Genomic DNA, 14163 nt, shown 5'->3' on the forward strand with positions numbered 1-14163 from the left:
GCCCCTTGAGAGTAAGGGTTGCTGCTCACAAAGTGTGAATCCTGCCTCCCCTACCAAGGCTTGTGGAATGAGTCCTTTACATTTCAAGCAAGAACATTTAGATTCAAAATTATAATCATGTTCTGCCAATTTCCTGGGGTCTTAATGAACGCCTCCATCAGGATCTTTAAGGGGGTAAAAACCTTTTATCTTCTCTATGAGAATCCTTAGGAATGTAGGCAACTACTGACCAGTTCCTAAAATCATTCTACCTAGACCCCAAAGGGTATGTCTGGGGTCCCCCAAGTGATCCATTCAGCTATTCGACAAAGGAGGTCAAACACTTGTGTAACACTAGGTGCCACTGTGGAGAATGAGAGAGGTCTGTGCTCTCCTCACTTCACCCTCCCAAAGAGAAAGGTGTAGCACCAACACCTCTTTGACCAAAGCTATTGAGGACAGTCCCAAGGTTAGATCTTTCTCCTTTAGTCCCTCTTAACTGCCTTCTCACCCCCAGCTTCTGGTAAAAGGGTCTTATTAACACAGTCTGTGAAATACAAAATCCCTCGGGGCTGACCCACAAATACAGGCTCTAATTTCAGGTGTAAGAGTGACAACTCTGGTCCTTACTGTTTGAAGGCCAGGTGTGTTACATTTCACCCCTCTAATAGGGTTCTCTATTAAGGAGGGAGGGATATCCAGTTCACTCAAGCTACCATTGATGGGGTGAGCCCTCATTGATGGGCTGTTCCCCAAATTTTAGGGGTTCCCTACCCCCAAATCCATTTAACATTCAGATGAGCTTTTACAAAGGTATATTTATTTCAAAGGTGTAATGAGAACAAATATACAAATGTCCCCCTAATATGTAGGAGCATAATGCTCCCTACACTACCTAAGTCTCTGAGGAAAGGAAAGGGATTAGGCTCACAAATTAATTCCTTCCTCTCTACTGTGGTCCTACAAAATTCTCAATCCAACAAAAACACCCCCACCCTTTAGACTTGAATCAGGACTTTTCAGGGCTTCCCTACGGGGCTGGCAGCAATATCTGGTCTGGAATTCTGCCTCCAAAGTCTTCACAGTTCTAGCTTCCAGGTCCATGGATTCTGCCTATGCTTCTAGAACTAAAAAAGACAAATCAAACAGACCAAAAGCCCAAATCAATCCCTCAGGGCCACAGGGCCTAAAATAAGGGGGAACGGAGGCTGCATTTCCACATGGCTTTTGGCTGGGGGGGGGGGCGCAATGAGGGTTAAGTGACTTGCCCAGGGTCACACAGCTAGTAAGTATCAAGTGGATGAAGTCCTCCTGAATCCAGGCCAGTGCTTTATCCACTGTGCCACCTAGCTGCCCCCAAGTTCATGGCTTTCACCCCCAAGGATACTGCAGGAAAAACAGAGGCATTGTTACAGTTTGGTAGTTTTTAAGATGCAGCCTGTTTTGGCATTGCAGCCTGCAGAAAAGGGTGTTCTTATTCACCCACATGGTAGGGGAACACAGAACATTTTCTCCCAGAAGCAGGTCCTTGGTGCCTCCCATGTGCATGCTTCCATTTTAGGTGATCTGGGCATGCACAGCAAAGCCCCATGACACAAGTAACGGCATGCCTAGAAAAACAACAGGAACAAATTCATTTATAAAAAAGAGTAGTGAATATCAGCATTAGAGGGGCTAAGAAAATAGGATGAGGGTTTTTCCCTCCAGCTCTGCCTAAATGGACAGAGTGAGAAGAGAGAGTAGGAGAAAGAAGGCATCCTTTGGGCTCTTGGATCCACAGTCTAGAGTCCTTGATAATATTGTTGCAATCTCATCTAACTGCCATGGACCAGGATGGCTGCCCCAGGGAGAGCCTGACAACTCTCCACCTCATCTGAACTGCCTCTTCTCCTCTCCACCCATCTCCTCAGTCATATCTCTTGCCTCTCTCTAAACTGAACTAATCACTAAGCTCCCACTTCTCCCTCTGCCAAACATCACTCCCAGCCTGAGTCCCCTTTCACTAAAACTTCACTCATTGCTCGATCTCATACCCCTATCCCAAACACCAGCGAATGTTTCCTCCATCTTCTCCTGGACTAAGGGGAAAGAGCCACATTTCCCAAGATGCTCCGATATCATCCAAAACATTTGCCCCAGTGAGGTCCCGCCTTGACCTAGATGGCTTTATTCTTGGCATCAAATATCTTATTCAAGGATTTTCATTGTATGCATTCATTAAGTCTGTCCCTGGAATCTGTAGGCTCCAGTGAATACAAGTGTTGGTCAGGAATCCTTCCACCTATGACAAGCTGTTGTCTTTCTTCTGTCATGACTGTTAACCAGGTGAAATCAACCCTTCAAAATGCAGAGGTGTCCAAGCTGAGTTGAAAGCAGAAAAGTTTTATGAGGAGGAAAATGCTAGTGCTGTGGCACCCTAGTACAAAGTACAAAGGAGCCCACAACCCAGGAGAGGCATAGGCAATTTAAACTTGAAAACCACAAAGGGGAGGTTCAGGGAGGGGTTGGGAAAAAGAATGGACAGTCTTTCCTAGGAACAGGTGGTACACAGGAACAGGATGCTTTGCAAGAACAGTTGACTGCAAGGCTGGTTTAGGCTGGTTTGAGGTGCACAGTTCTGCAAGGTCAGGCGGTGAACACCAACAAAGATATCTGGGAGTGAACAAGACTTTGGTTCATTTCAGGCTCTTGATTGGCTCCTCTCGGCAAACAGGCCTACTCTGTATCCAGGACACCTGCTTGGTAAGGTAACTCATAGAAAATACTCATATTAATCTCAGGGCTACTCTCCCATGGCCTTCTGTGATAGGGACAAATAAATTATGACTGCCACAATTTATTCCAAAATGTCTCTTTTGGAGCTACAGTGACCCCGGCAATAAAGTATGTAAATATGTATTTGCTGCTTAGGATTTTTATAACTGTGTCATCTGTCTTTTAATAATCCAAATTAATTAGCATTACTTACTAGGAATATATACAAGCATACAGACATACAAATATACAGTGGCATGCTTTTAAGCAGGATTCACTCTTAAGTTTAACCTGCATTAATAACATTTTCTCCATCATTTCCTTAAGTCTAGACAATCAACAAAAAATAAGTCAAGCCCTGATTTGTAAAAGGTCTACCATTCCTTGTTATTTATTGTTAATGGTTATGCAAGATCTTGACTACTATCAAAAGAAAGTTTCAGGTAAGCTGGCCTGATACTTTCAGGAGCTAGAGACTGATATTTCATTTTTAAGGACTATGATGAAAGTGTAGGGGCCTTTTTTGGAGCTGGTGGTAGCACAAAAGTGAGAGGGATGATGCTTATGGAGGTAGGGACCAAGAGTCCTCAGACTGGAACTCACAGGTTGTGGGTGGGAAGTATGGTCTCCAACTCAAGACCCAGAGGTTTTGTTGGAAGATTGTGGCTTCCCTCTGAGATGCAAGCCAGAAAACAAGACTGAAAGTGGAAGTGAAGATGAGACTTCAGAAATAAAGGTAATAGGGGGCAGCTAGGTGGCAGAGTGGATAGAGCACCGGCCCTGGATTCAGGAGGACCTGAGTTCAAATCCGACCTCCGACACTTAACACTTACTGGCTGTGTGACCCTGGGCAAGTCACTTAACCCCAATTGCCTCACCAAAAAAAAAAGAAAGAAAGAAAGAAAAAAGAAATAAAGGTAATAACAAGTCAAAAGTTATCCAAGCCCTCCACATAATTTCTGGGAGGGAAAGAAGGTAGGCAGGCTTTCACCCCTGAAATATCTGGGGAGGTTGCAAGAGAGGTTTAAATAACAACATGAGTCACTGACCAGAATGGTGGTTGCTGAGAAAATGGTCCAATGGAGCCTGAGGAGAAGATCAGCACAGTACCATAGGCTTGGGCAGCTCTCAGAAAACATATGTTTGAAGAGTCATTTAAGTCATTTAAACATGCCAAATGGAGACTTGGCCTCTGACTCTTTTTAGGTGGCTATGATGGGCAATTATGCATCCTTGGCTCCATAAAGATGGATTCATATTGCAGCTGTTTTCCTATTGGGGATTTGGAGGGGAGGTGATGAAGTTCCTAGAGGAAATAGATTTAATAGTTTGGATTGCAAGGGTATCCCCTATGGCTTGCCACATCCTATAACCTGCCTTTCTAGGGGTAACTATATCTCCCCTTCTTGGAGGGGGCCCAGCTGAATTAAATCAGGTCACACACACAGAATACAAGCACAGGAGAGCAACTGAAGGTGTTTGAGCAGAACACTGGGACAGTGGTGGCCAGGGAAAATACTGATGTTAATGCACCCTGGGAATAGGAGATGCGATGCCTCTGCCCAAGGTGTCCCTGAGGCAGCTGGTGGCGAGGTGGATAAAGCAGGCGTCAGGAAGACTTAAATTCAAATCTGGCCTTAGATACTTCCTAGCTATATGACCCTGGACAAGTCACTTAGCTTCTGTTAGCCTCGGTTTCCTCAAATGTAAAATGAGGATAATAATAGCACCCACCTCCCAGGGTTGTTGTGAATATCAAATGAGATAAGATTTGTAAAGTGTTTAGCAGAGTGCCTGGAATATAGAAGGCATTATATAAATGTTTATTCCCTTTCCCCTAAAAAAGCACTTAGCACAGTGCCTGGCACATAGTAGGCCCTATATAAATACTTATCCCCTCCCTTCCCTTTATTAGGTATATAGAGCTTTGAGTGTGGCTCCTGAAATACAGGGTTGATAATAAAACAATTGATAGCTAGTCTATGAGACTACTGGTAAAACTGTAATGGGAATTCTAGCACTGGGGCAGTAAAAGCTATTTGGGTTCACCCAAGCCTAAAGCACCCCCCCAAAGCCCACCCCCAATTTGGACACAATGTGTACTGGATATGGGCAGTTAGGCTACTGTCATAGTGATGGGCCCATCAGGGCATTGCAATTTCCATTGGGATTATAGAGGGCAGAACACTAAGGAAAGAGCTATCATGAGTTCTTGAGAGTTGGCATCTACATAAACCCTTTAGCAATTTCTATGTGAGTCATTATTGGTAGAGTCAAATGGAAACTTTTGAAATCTCTGGGTGACCTGATATTTTTTAAAATATGAAATAGTTTATATTTATATTTTGTCAAAATATGAAATTGCCTCAAACTTCCCCTGTAGTTAACACCAAACTATATCAGGTCCCCAAGAGGTCAAAGATATTCTCTTTCTAGTAATGTAGATGAAGGATACTGGGGGTACTTCACCTACTTTACCTACTCCATTTACAATAACCCTTTGTTGCCCATAAGGAAAGTGGATTACAGTGAACTACAGATAACCAAAGTTATTGTACCCATTGCTGCAGCTAGTCCTGACCTCATCAATATGGTGGATGAGGCTCAGCCCCGACTCACAGTGACTCTTCATACAAATGGCTCTTTTTGTTATCCCTGTGACTAAAACTAATCAGGAATACTTTGATTTCATCTGAGGAGTCTAGTATACCTTCATCATCCTTTGCAGGTCTATTTGAAATTTCCTTCATCCTGCCACATTCTGGTGGGTAGCCTGAAAAAAAGCCTTCTCTTTCTCAGGGCATTGGTGTACGCCATTTTACTGATGGCGTGTTGTATAGGCTGGATGTGTCTACTCTGGAATTGAATGGTGGCCTATCTAAAGAACAAGAAATGGGAAATCAACTCTAAGAAAATTCAGGATCTATATTACTCAGGAAAGTTTTGGGGAACATAATGGATGGGGAGAACCCAGATGATTCTCAATTAATTAGTCCAGAGCAAGGTATTGACACTCATTTCCCTGGCTAAAAGGGAACACAGAGGTTTATTGGACTCTTTGGACTTTGGAGAACATACATTCTCCATGTAGATAACAGGGTCCCCATTTACCTTAGAAATCTGTCTCTTTCAAATGAGGTGTAAACCTAAAGAAAGTTGGGGCAGCTAGGTGGTGCAGTGGATAAAGCACGGGCCCTGGATTCAGGAAGACCTGAATTCAAATCTGGCCTCAGACACTTGACACTTACTAGCTGTGTGACCCTGGGCAAGTCACTTAACCCTCACTGACCCACAAAAAAAAAAAACAAGCAAAAAAAACCTAAAGAAAGTTGTCCATCAGCCTCTCCCCATGAAGCCCATATTTTCAAAGGTCGTTGTCCATAAATACCAAGCTTAGTGGAGCCTTTTGGCAGGTACCTAGGTGGGACAAATGGCCATAAGGCTTCTGAAGCTTCAAGCTTCCCGAAGTAGCTGCCCTTAATACTACTTTTGGGAGAGAAAAAAAGTAATGCTTGCATGAATGAAGGATGCAGGGTTACATAACTATCCTTCATCCAGAAATGCCAGTTATGAGTTGGATGATGTGAATGGCCCTGTTAACAAGGTAGGTAGGGCACAGGAGAAGTCTATCCTAAAATGGGAATAGTCGATTCAAAATCACTCATTCAGGTCCCTCAGGTGTTAGGACTCTTGAGCAAGTTGTGACTCTGCCACAGATTAAGGCTTTCAGTCAAACTCCTGATTCCCTACATCCCCCACTGATCTAATAAGCCTCTGCCTATGAAGATCTGACTCCCAAGGAAAGCTGGTTTTTCCTGATTTACTGATGGTTCCACTTGATATGAGAGAGGCGTGAACAACTTGATTTCAGTGGTCACTAATCTGATAACAAGAAATACCCTTGAGATACAGACTTGAACATTTGTCTCCAGTCTTCCGAAAAACTCTAACAGCTGTACAGAATATCTTTCCAAAAATCTCTACTAGATATATAACATTTTATGTGTAGAATCTCTTTGTCCTTTGTTAGCATGAATACCAATTTATCACCCACTCCCACCCCCACAAAAATTTCTCACTCAGAGAGGCATTTACCATCAGATGTATAATATGATAAATATTTATTGTTTGTTTTGGAGGGGGCAGAGCAATGAGGGTTAAGTGACTTGCCCAGGGTCACACAGCTAGTAAGTGTCAAGTGTCTGAGGTCGGATTTGAACTCAGATCCTCCTGAATCCAAGGCCAGTGCTTTATCCACTGCACCACCTAGGTGCCCCCAATAAACATTTGTTAAATGCCTACTACATACCAGGCACTCTGCTAAGTGCTGGGTTTACAAATAAGAAAAAGAATGACAGATCTTGGCCTCAAGGAGCTTACATTTTAATATGAGAAGACACATACTAAAGGAAGGTGACAAGGGGCAGGGACCTACTAAATGGCACCTCCTGTTGGGGCATGATGATAATGTTGGTGAAACCAAACACAGCAGCTGGTGGCAAATGAAGAGATGGCTGGCATTTCGAGCCCTCTTTATTTATTTATTTATTTATTTATTTTTTGGCAGGGCAATGGGGGTTAAGTGACTTGCCCAGGGTCACACAGCTAGTAAGTGTTAAGTGTCTGAGGCTGGATTTGAACTCAGGTCCTCCTGAATCCAGGGCCAGCACTTTAACCACTGCGCCATCTAGCAGCCCCCTCAAGCCCTCTTTAAAAGGAGGTTATGGGGCGGCTAGGTGGCACAGTGGATAAAGCACAGGCCCTGGATTCAGGAGTACCTGGGTTCAAATCCAGCCTCAGACATTTGACACTTACAAGCTATGTGACCCTGGGTAAGTCACTTAACCCTCATTGTCCCGCAAAAAAAAAAAAAAAAAAAATTTGACTTATAGGGGGCAGCTAGATGGCGCAGTGGTTAAAGCGCCGGCCCTGGATTCAGGAGTACCTGAGTTCAAATCCGGCCTCAGACACTTGACACTTACTAGCTGTGTGACCATGGGCAAGTCACTTAACCCCCATTGCCCAAAAAAAAAAAAAAAAAAAAAAAAAAAAAAGGAGGTTATGGCAGGAGCTTTTGCCCCACTCTCTAGCCCTCCAATCAGAGGGGCAGAAGCAACGGAGGGTACTGAAAAGAGGTTAGTAACAAAGCTGAAGCAATCTCCATGGTGATGAATTTCCTGGTGATGAAACTAAGTAAAGCAGCTGTTGGCAAATGAAAGCTGTAGGAAATAATATGGGCAGGAGACATTAATCATCTTCCCTGCCCAAATTCTTTCCTTCATACTGAAAATAGTTCTAATTCACAGGATTATGAATAACAAAGAGGAGACCTAAATTTTTCTTTGTATTTTATTGAGCATGTAGAACTCAAGCTAGCAACAATGTGGGGAGGAAAGCTTGAATCCTAGAAGCTTGAGTGCCCTCTGGGAAAAAAGCATCTCATATTCATTCAATCTCACCTTTATTCCTGGGCACACATGCACAAGTATCACTCCACCCCATTCCTCTGAGTATATTGTCAGACTGTCTATATCTGAGTTATTTTGTACATGATCAGGAAGCATGTCAGGCTGTTGTAAAAACAAAAAAATACAATGGCAATGATGATGACCTCATTTAGATAGTGCCTTCAATTTTGAAAAGCACTTTATAAACAATATTTCATTTTATCCTCATTAATCTCCATTTTACAGATGAAGAAACTGAGGCTGTAAAGTGACTTGCTCAGGTAGAGTGCTCTATTCACTTCACTACTTACCTGCCTTATAACATATGTATGTGACATACTTTTAAGTGTAATTTGCAATATTAACACTTTCTCCATTATTTTCTTAATTCTAGACAATCTTGAAAACAACAAATCAAACCCCATTTGTAACTTTCCCTCATTTCCGAGGGTTGCATCCTCACACTGAAAATTTAATAATTGGCTCTCTTGACCAGGTTCAGATTGACTCCAGTATAGCCCTGCCTAAGTTTCTTCTGTTGTTCCATGTAGATGAGTGGACTAAAGCCGGGCAACCAGGCCACTTGCCTACTATATAACAGCATTTATGGCCTTTTGATATTCATAAACAGGGAGGCCAAAGCCTTAGAATGACCTTGGGACTTGCTATTACGAATATGAACCTCAGGATCACTTACAATCCTAAGTATGTGGATTCTTCTGGAAGAGGTTTTCTGCCACTATTCCTGTTGCCTTGTCCTGACAGTTCCTGGATTTTCCTTGTGGAAAGGGAAGGGAGGTCTTTCTGTCTCTGGCTTTCTGTCTCCTTCCTCTCCTCTCTTTCTCACCCCTCTCCACTTTTCTTTGCCACTTCTCATAGCTCTCTAGCACAGGGGTTCTTAAATTTTTTCCAGTTGCAACCCCTTTTTGCTCAAGAAATTTTTATGTGACTCCAAATACATAGGTATATAAAATAGGTATACATTACCTTTTACTGTTGCCAAAATTTCCCAACCCCCACATTCAATGGCATAGAGGCCCACAGTTTAAGAAGCTTTGCTCCAGCACAGTTTCCTCCACTGTGCCATTGCCCAAGCTTACCATGCCAAGTCCAAGTGGAAGATAAGGGTGAAAACCCTCCTGTCTGCTTTTCTCCTAGTTGCTACTCCTTCCTTCCATAAAGCCCTTCTTCCCCACTGCCTTCTTTAGTTCCCCACTCCCCCTTCTTACCAGCAACACCCCTTGCATAGCCCTTGGGGTGACAATTTATTTTCAGCTACTGAAAAAAAGAAAAGTACCCGAGTGGAACAAATATCCCAGAACTTGTTACATTTACATTTATAGAGCTATAACCCCCAGGTGTCACTGTAGCAACTCAGCTATGTGTCTCCTACTCCCACAGCCTCAGGGGCCCACCAGGCTCTCTCCCATCGACCCACATTTGGTTGTTAGAACCAATAAAAATGAAAAACCAGCTCTTGTAATCTGAGGGATAGGCAGGGGAGGAAAAGACTCAGACTTCACCTCATTTCTGCTCTTTGGATTTTAAAACACTGTGAAACACAAATAGAATAAATGGCTTGAAAATATGCCTCCAGGTGGTCCCCTCGACCACAAAGCCAGGCTATGGGGTCCTCTTTAGTATATTCTTGGAAATATTATTTCAGATACTTTTCAGAGTTGCTCACCCCCTTTAGCATCCTTAGTCTACATTTACAGTCATGCTGAGCAAAGGCACGTCTTTGTAGACCAAACTTTTATAGCAACAAAAGTCAAGAGGCAGTAAAAAGGAACAGTTTATACCCGGAGTACGAATTGCAAACAAACAAGTTGGAGAAGGGGGCGGTTTGGGATAGTGACAGTTGAATTCCTCCCCATTGCCTGCTGGTCCACACTCTGGTGAACCTTCAGTCTCTAAAGCTCACCTATGGCCACTGCTGTCTCCCAAGCTGGGGAATGAGAACTTAACTGCCTTCAGCCACTGTCCCATTTCTTCCCATAGTGCCTCTGTTTCTCCCTCTCTCGCTGCTTTCCTCCTTCCAGATTCCACTGGCTTGCTTTCCAGCCTCCAAATCTAGTTCACGTCAAGGTCATTCTGTCCAAACCTCAACCTACATTTCCCATAATCATCATGGGAGAGCAGGATCTGTCCCACCCCAAAGCAGCTTCTTAAATTTTCAAGCTTATAAAGCACTTTTCCTCAGAAGAATCCTGTCAGGAAGGAGGTAAAAACATTATTTCCCTCATTTTATAGAGGCAGACACAGATTTAAAGAGGAGAAATGACTTGCTCACAGTCACACAGCAAGTAAGTGGCTTATTCCTCTTTCCAGCACTCTTGCTGAACCAACTTTTAAGTGCTTACTTTAGCTAATACAGAAAACAAATAGAGTAACCTCAGATGCTTGAAAACATGAGGAAATAGAAATCCTACTGTAAATGTTTAACTTTCTACACTCTCAACTCATGCCATATTTTATCTGTTTAACTAGCCCTTTGTCATAACAGGGAGTTAACTGTGTAATTTTATTTTAAAGGAAAAAACTTTGAAAAAATCAAAGCAAAATTAACTGTAATCTAATCAATATTACCAAATAAAAATAAAGCTCAATAAAAGTATGTTGAATGAATTTTACTCTTGCCAACTGACTAACCTGCATATTTTGAGAAGCTTTGTTTCTTAAATATTGAAAGGAAGCATTTAGAGTTGTAGCCTGAAAGTCCAAAAACCTGGGTTCAAGTCTGTTTAAAAAAAATTTATTCTTGTGACCTTGGAGAAGTCATGATCACTCCAGTCCCCATTTTTCTAATTTTAAGGTGACTGGGTGGGTACAAATACCCTTTAAGTTCTTTTCCAGTTCTAACTTTCTATGAAATATATAGGATGAAGAAAAACTGAGAAAAGATTGTAAATGAAATAGAATGTTTGTCTAGTCATATAACTGAAATAGAAAATACTGAGAAGTAGGCAGATCCTTAGAGATGGCAATAAACACAATCAACAGAGCATTTGTGAAGGGACAATTAGTGCTGGAGAGCAGACATTTACTGTGGATAACTCAGAAAGCAAATTGTCAGACAGTGAAATAGTCATATGAGGAAAACATGTCAGGAGTTTTAGTGTTCCAAAATTAATCATGCAATTTCCTGTTAAGTAAGCTTTCTTGTACTAAAGTGAGTTTGTTCAAGGCTGTCCTATCACAACAACCTCCCCTGTTGCCCTGTAAACTTTCAAGCTGTGCACACCCAAGTTCAAAATAATACAGGTACTGATCCTTCTGGGTCCTTAATGAAAGCAGGAGGCTGAAGGCTTCCTTCCTTGTTGTCATGGCAACGACAAGAGCTGCCGGCCCTCTGTTAGCATAAACCAACAGCAAATGCAAGACCACACATTCCACACAGCCTTGAAGATTTACCAAGCTCTAGGGCCAAAATTGAGCCTCAATGGTCAGACCGATCTTCCAAGGGAAGAAGGGGAGCGCCATAATTTTAACCCCTATATGTAAGTACTTTCTTTCTTCTCATTTTCAGACAGGCATGTCTAGTTTTAACTGGGACCATTTTTAACATCTCCTGTTCATGTTGCAGAGTATGAAAGTTTTCTCCTGGATCTAAGATTCACTCCTTTTGGTTTCTTTGTGCGGGACAGTTTATGTTACTTGAATGTGGGTTTTATAAGCTAGTATGTCATTCTTGCCATGAAATGTTTAAATAGCTTACATTTAAGATATTTACAGACAAAAACTATTCCCTCTAGGAATTCTGCCTTTAAAACAGAACCCAGGAAGGAGGTAACAGAGAAAATAAAAAAGTCAACAGCTTTTCTTTAGTCTTAAACTCCATACCTTAAGCCAAAAAGTGGATGGACCTCATCATTTAGTCTCCAAGTGAGGAAATTCCTCAATGATCCCAAAATATCAAAAAATCAAAAATAATTTATTAAGTATGTACTAAGTACCAGGCATGGAATCTCTAGCATGTTGACTCAGAAAATAATAGATGCTTATGGGGTGCTTGTTGAATTGAAATAAATTAGGTTATGGTTTTCATTTTAAAACTTCTGTCTCTCCTTGATAAGATGTTATCACGACTTTAAAAATAACTCTTACTATCTGATATTTTTCTTATGTGAGCCCTGAAAGAAAACAAACTTCCATGGCATCTTTTTGACTTACAAATTCTTAGCTTTGTTTCCATCTTGAAGACAAGCTAATGATTGCTACATGAATATTGAAAATACTTGATAGGGAAATTTAGATGAATATCTGACTGTAGCAGTTCAAATGGGTTTTGAAATTGTTTTTCAATCTTAAAAAAATATATTTGGATGATAAAAAGAGCTCTTAAGACTGTTTTTTGGTCAGTCAAAATCCTTAAACACAGATATATCTGAAAATTCAGTTAATTAGGTTTTCATCATTATATAGTGATACATATGTTGTTTATCAAAGAAGCTGCTTCAACAGCATAAAAAGTAGGCATAATATTTACTGAAAAAAAAATCCTTTATTAACCACCAGGAACAACACCAGGTCATGTGTGTGTTTGTGTGTATGTATATTTTAATTAACTGAAGGATAAGGATGATGCTTAATATTATCTCTGAAAAGAATTCTTTGCTAAAGACAAAACGATGCAACTGGTTTGGAAGAAGAGAGATGTTTTCATTCTGTCAGAAATCTGGCATATAACTGAGACTAACAGTTTCAACAAACTCTGAGGAAATGAGTCATATTCAACAGCTAACTTGTATTTCCAGATGTCCTTTCTAACATACAATTTTATTTTAATCACCTAAAGGCGACATACAACTTTACCATTAATAATTAATGTGCAGGGGGCAGCTAGGTGGCACAGTGGATAAAGCACCGGCCCTGGATTCAGGAGTACCTGAGTTCAAATCCGGCCTCAGACACTTGACACTTACTAGCTGTGTGACCCTGGGCAAGTCACTTAACCCCCATTGCCCCGCAAAAAATAAAATAAAATAAAATAAAATAATTGATGTGCAGATGCCCTTCTGTCAATGTATATGCCTGGCGCATAGTAGGCTCTTAATAAATCTTTACTGATTGGTTGATTATTGATTGAATGAATGTGTATGATATAGACAATCACTGAACAAATGAAACCATATTGTTGTATACATAGTGACCCTCTAGGTAACTGCCCTCTCCTTAACTTGAAGGTTGTATTACCAGAAGGAAGATGCTACCCCTAAGTTCTAAGGCACCTCAGCATTTGGATATTCCCAACAGTGTCCAGAAGGATAATAGGCACAAATTTAGAGTATAATTGTAGTGAGACACACATTTAGGTAACAAATATCACCAAGGGCCTCATGGCTTCTGCTCTTCAAAGCCTCAATATCCTTTCTCTACTTGATGAGTCTTCAGACTACGACTCTCATTTCCTATCCCAGACACAGTGTCTCTGCTGTACTAGCCACATAGCTAGATTCCCAGAGTCCTTTCCTCCCCCTAGCTCCATTCTCGATTGCCAAGGCTAGTTCTCTCTTGTGTCCATAATGGGCTCCCTTCTTTGTTGCCAGAAGTCTTTGATCCTTGAAACTACTTTCTGTCTCAAGTGGCTTGACTCAACTCCCTCTCTGTGTATGTGACTGTGTCTTTCTGGAGAAGATGTGTTTCTTCTCCCTTCTGTGTCCCTGTGGAGTAACACCACTGCCAAGTCCAATGAATGGAAGGAAATCCTTTCCTATTCCTGTTGCTCTATGGTATAAACATAGGGACCACACTCCACAAAGCTGCTCCTGGCCATGCAGAATTTAGCAAACTCACTGTTTAAAGGCAACCAGTGAGCTGCCCCTCTAGAATGATCAGCCAGGAATTCATACTTTATAGAAGATTAGCAGAATGTTAACACATTAATACCATCTTTGTCACCTTCTTTGCTTTCTGTGAGACATCTATATTTATACTTAGTTTAAAACATCATCATTTGTAATTATATGCTGAGCTAGAGAAA

At 41.5% G+C, this 14163-nt stretch overlaps 1 protein-coding gene across 1 annotated transcript in view; it reads left to right on the forward strand.

The window, feature by feature from the left end:
• The first annotated feature begins 11429 nt into the window (after positions 1-11429).
• Positions 11430-14163, forward strand: part of C3H21orf62 (chromosome 3 C21orf62 homolog) — a 32303-nt gene continuing 29569 nt past the window's right edge. Inside the window, exon 1 of the mRNA XM_043991261.1 lies at positions 11430-11680. The gene's annotated coding sequence lies outside the window, so the exon portion shown is untranslated. The remainder of the gene's footprint in view (positions 11681-14163) is intronic.

This window comes from Dromiciops gliroides, chromosome 3, assembly GCF_019393635.1.
Source record: "Dromiciops gliroides isolate mDroGli1 chromosome 3, mDroGli1.pri, whole genome shotgun sequence".
Classification (NCBI taxonomy): Eukaryota; Metazoa; Chordata; class Mammalia; order Microbiotheria; family Microbiotheriidae; genus Dromiciops; species Dromiciops gliroides.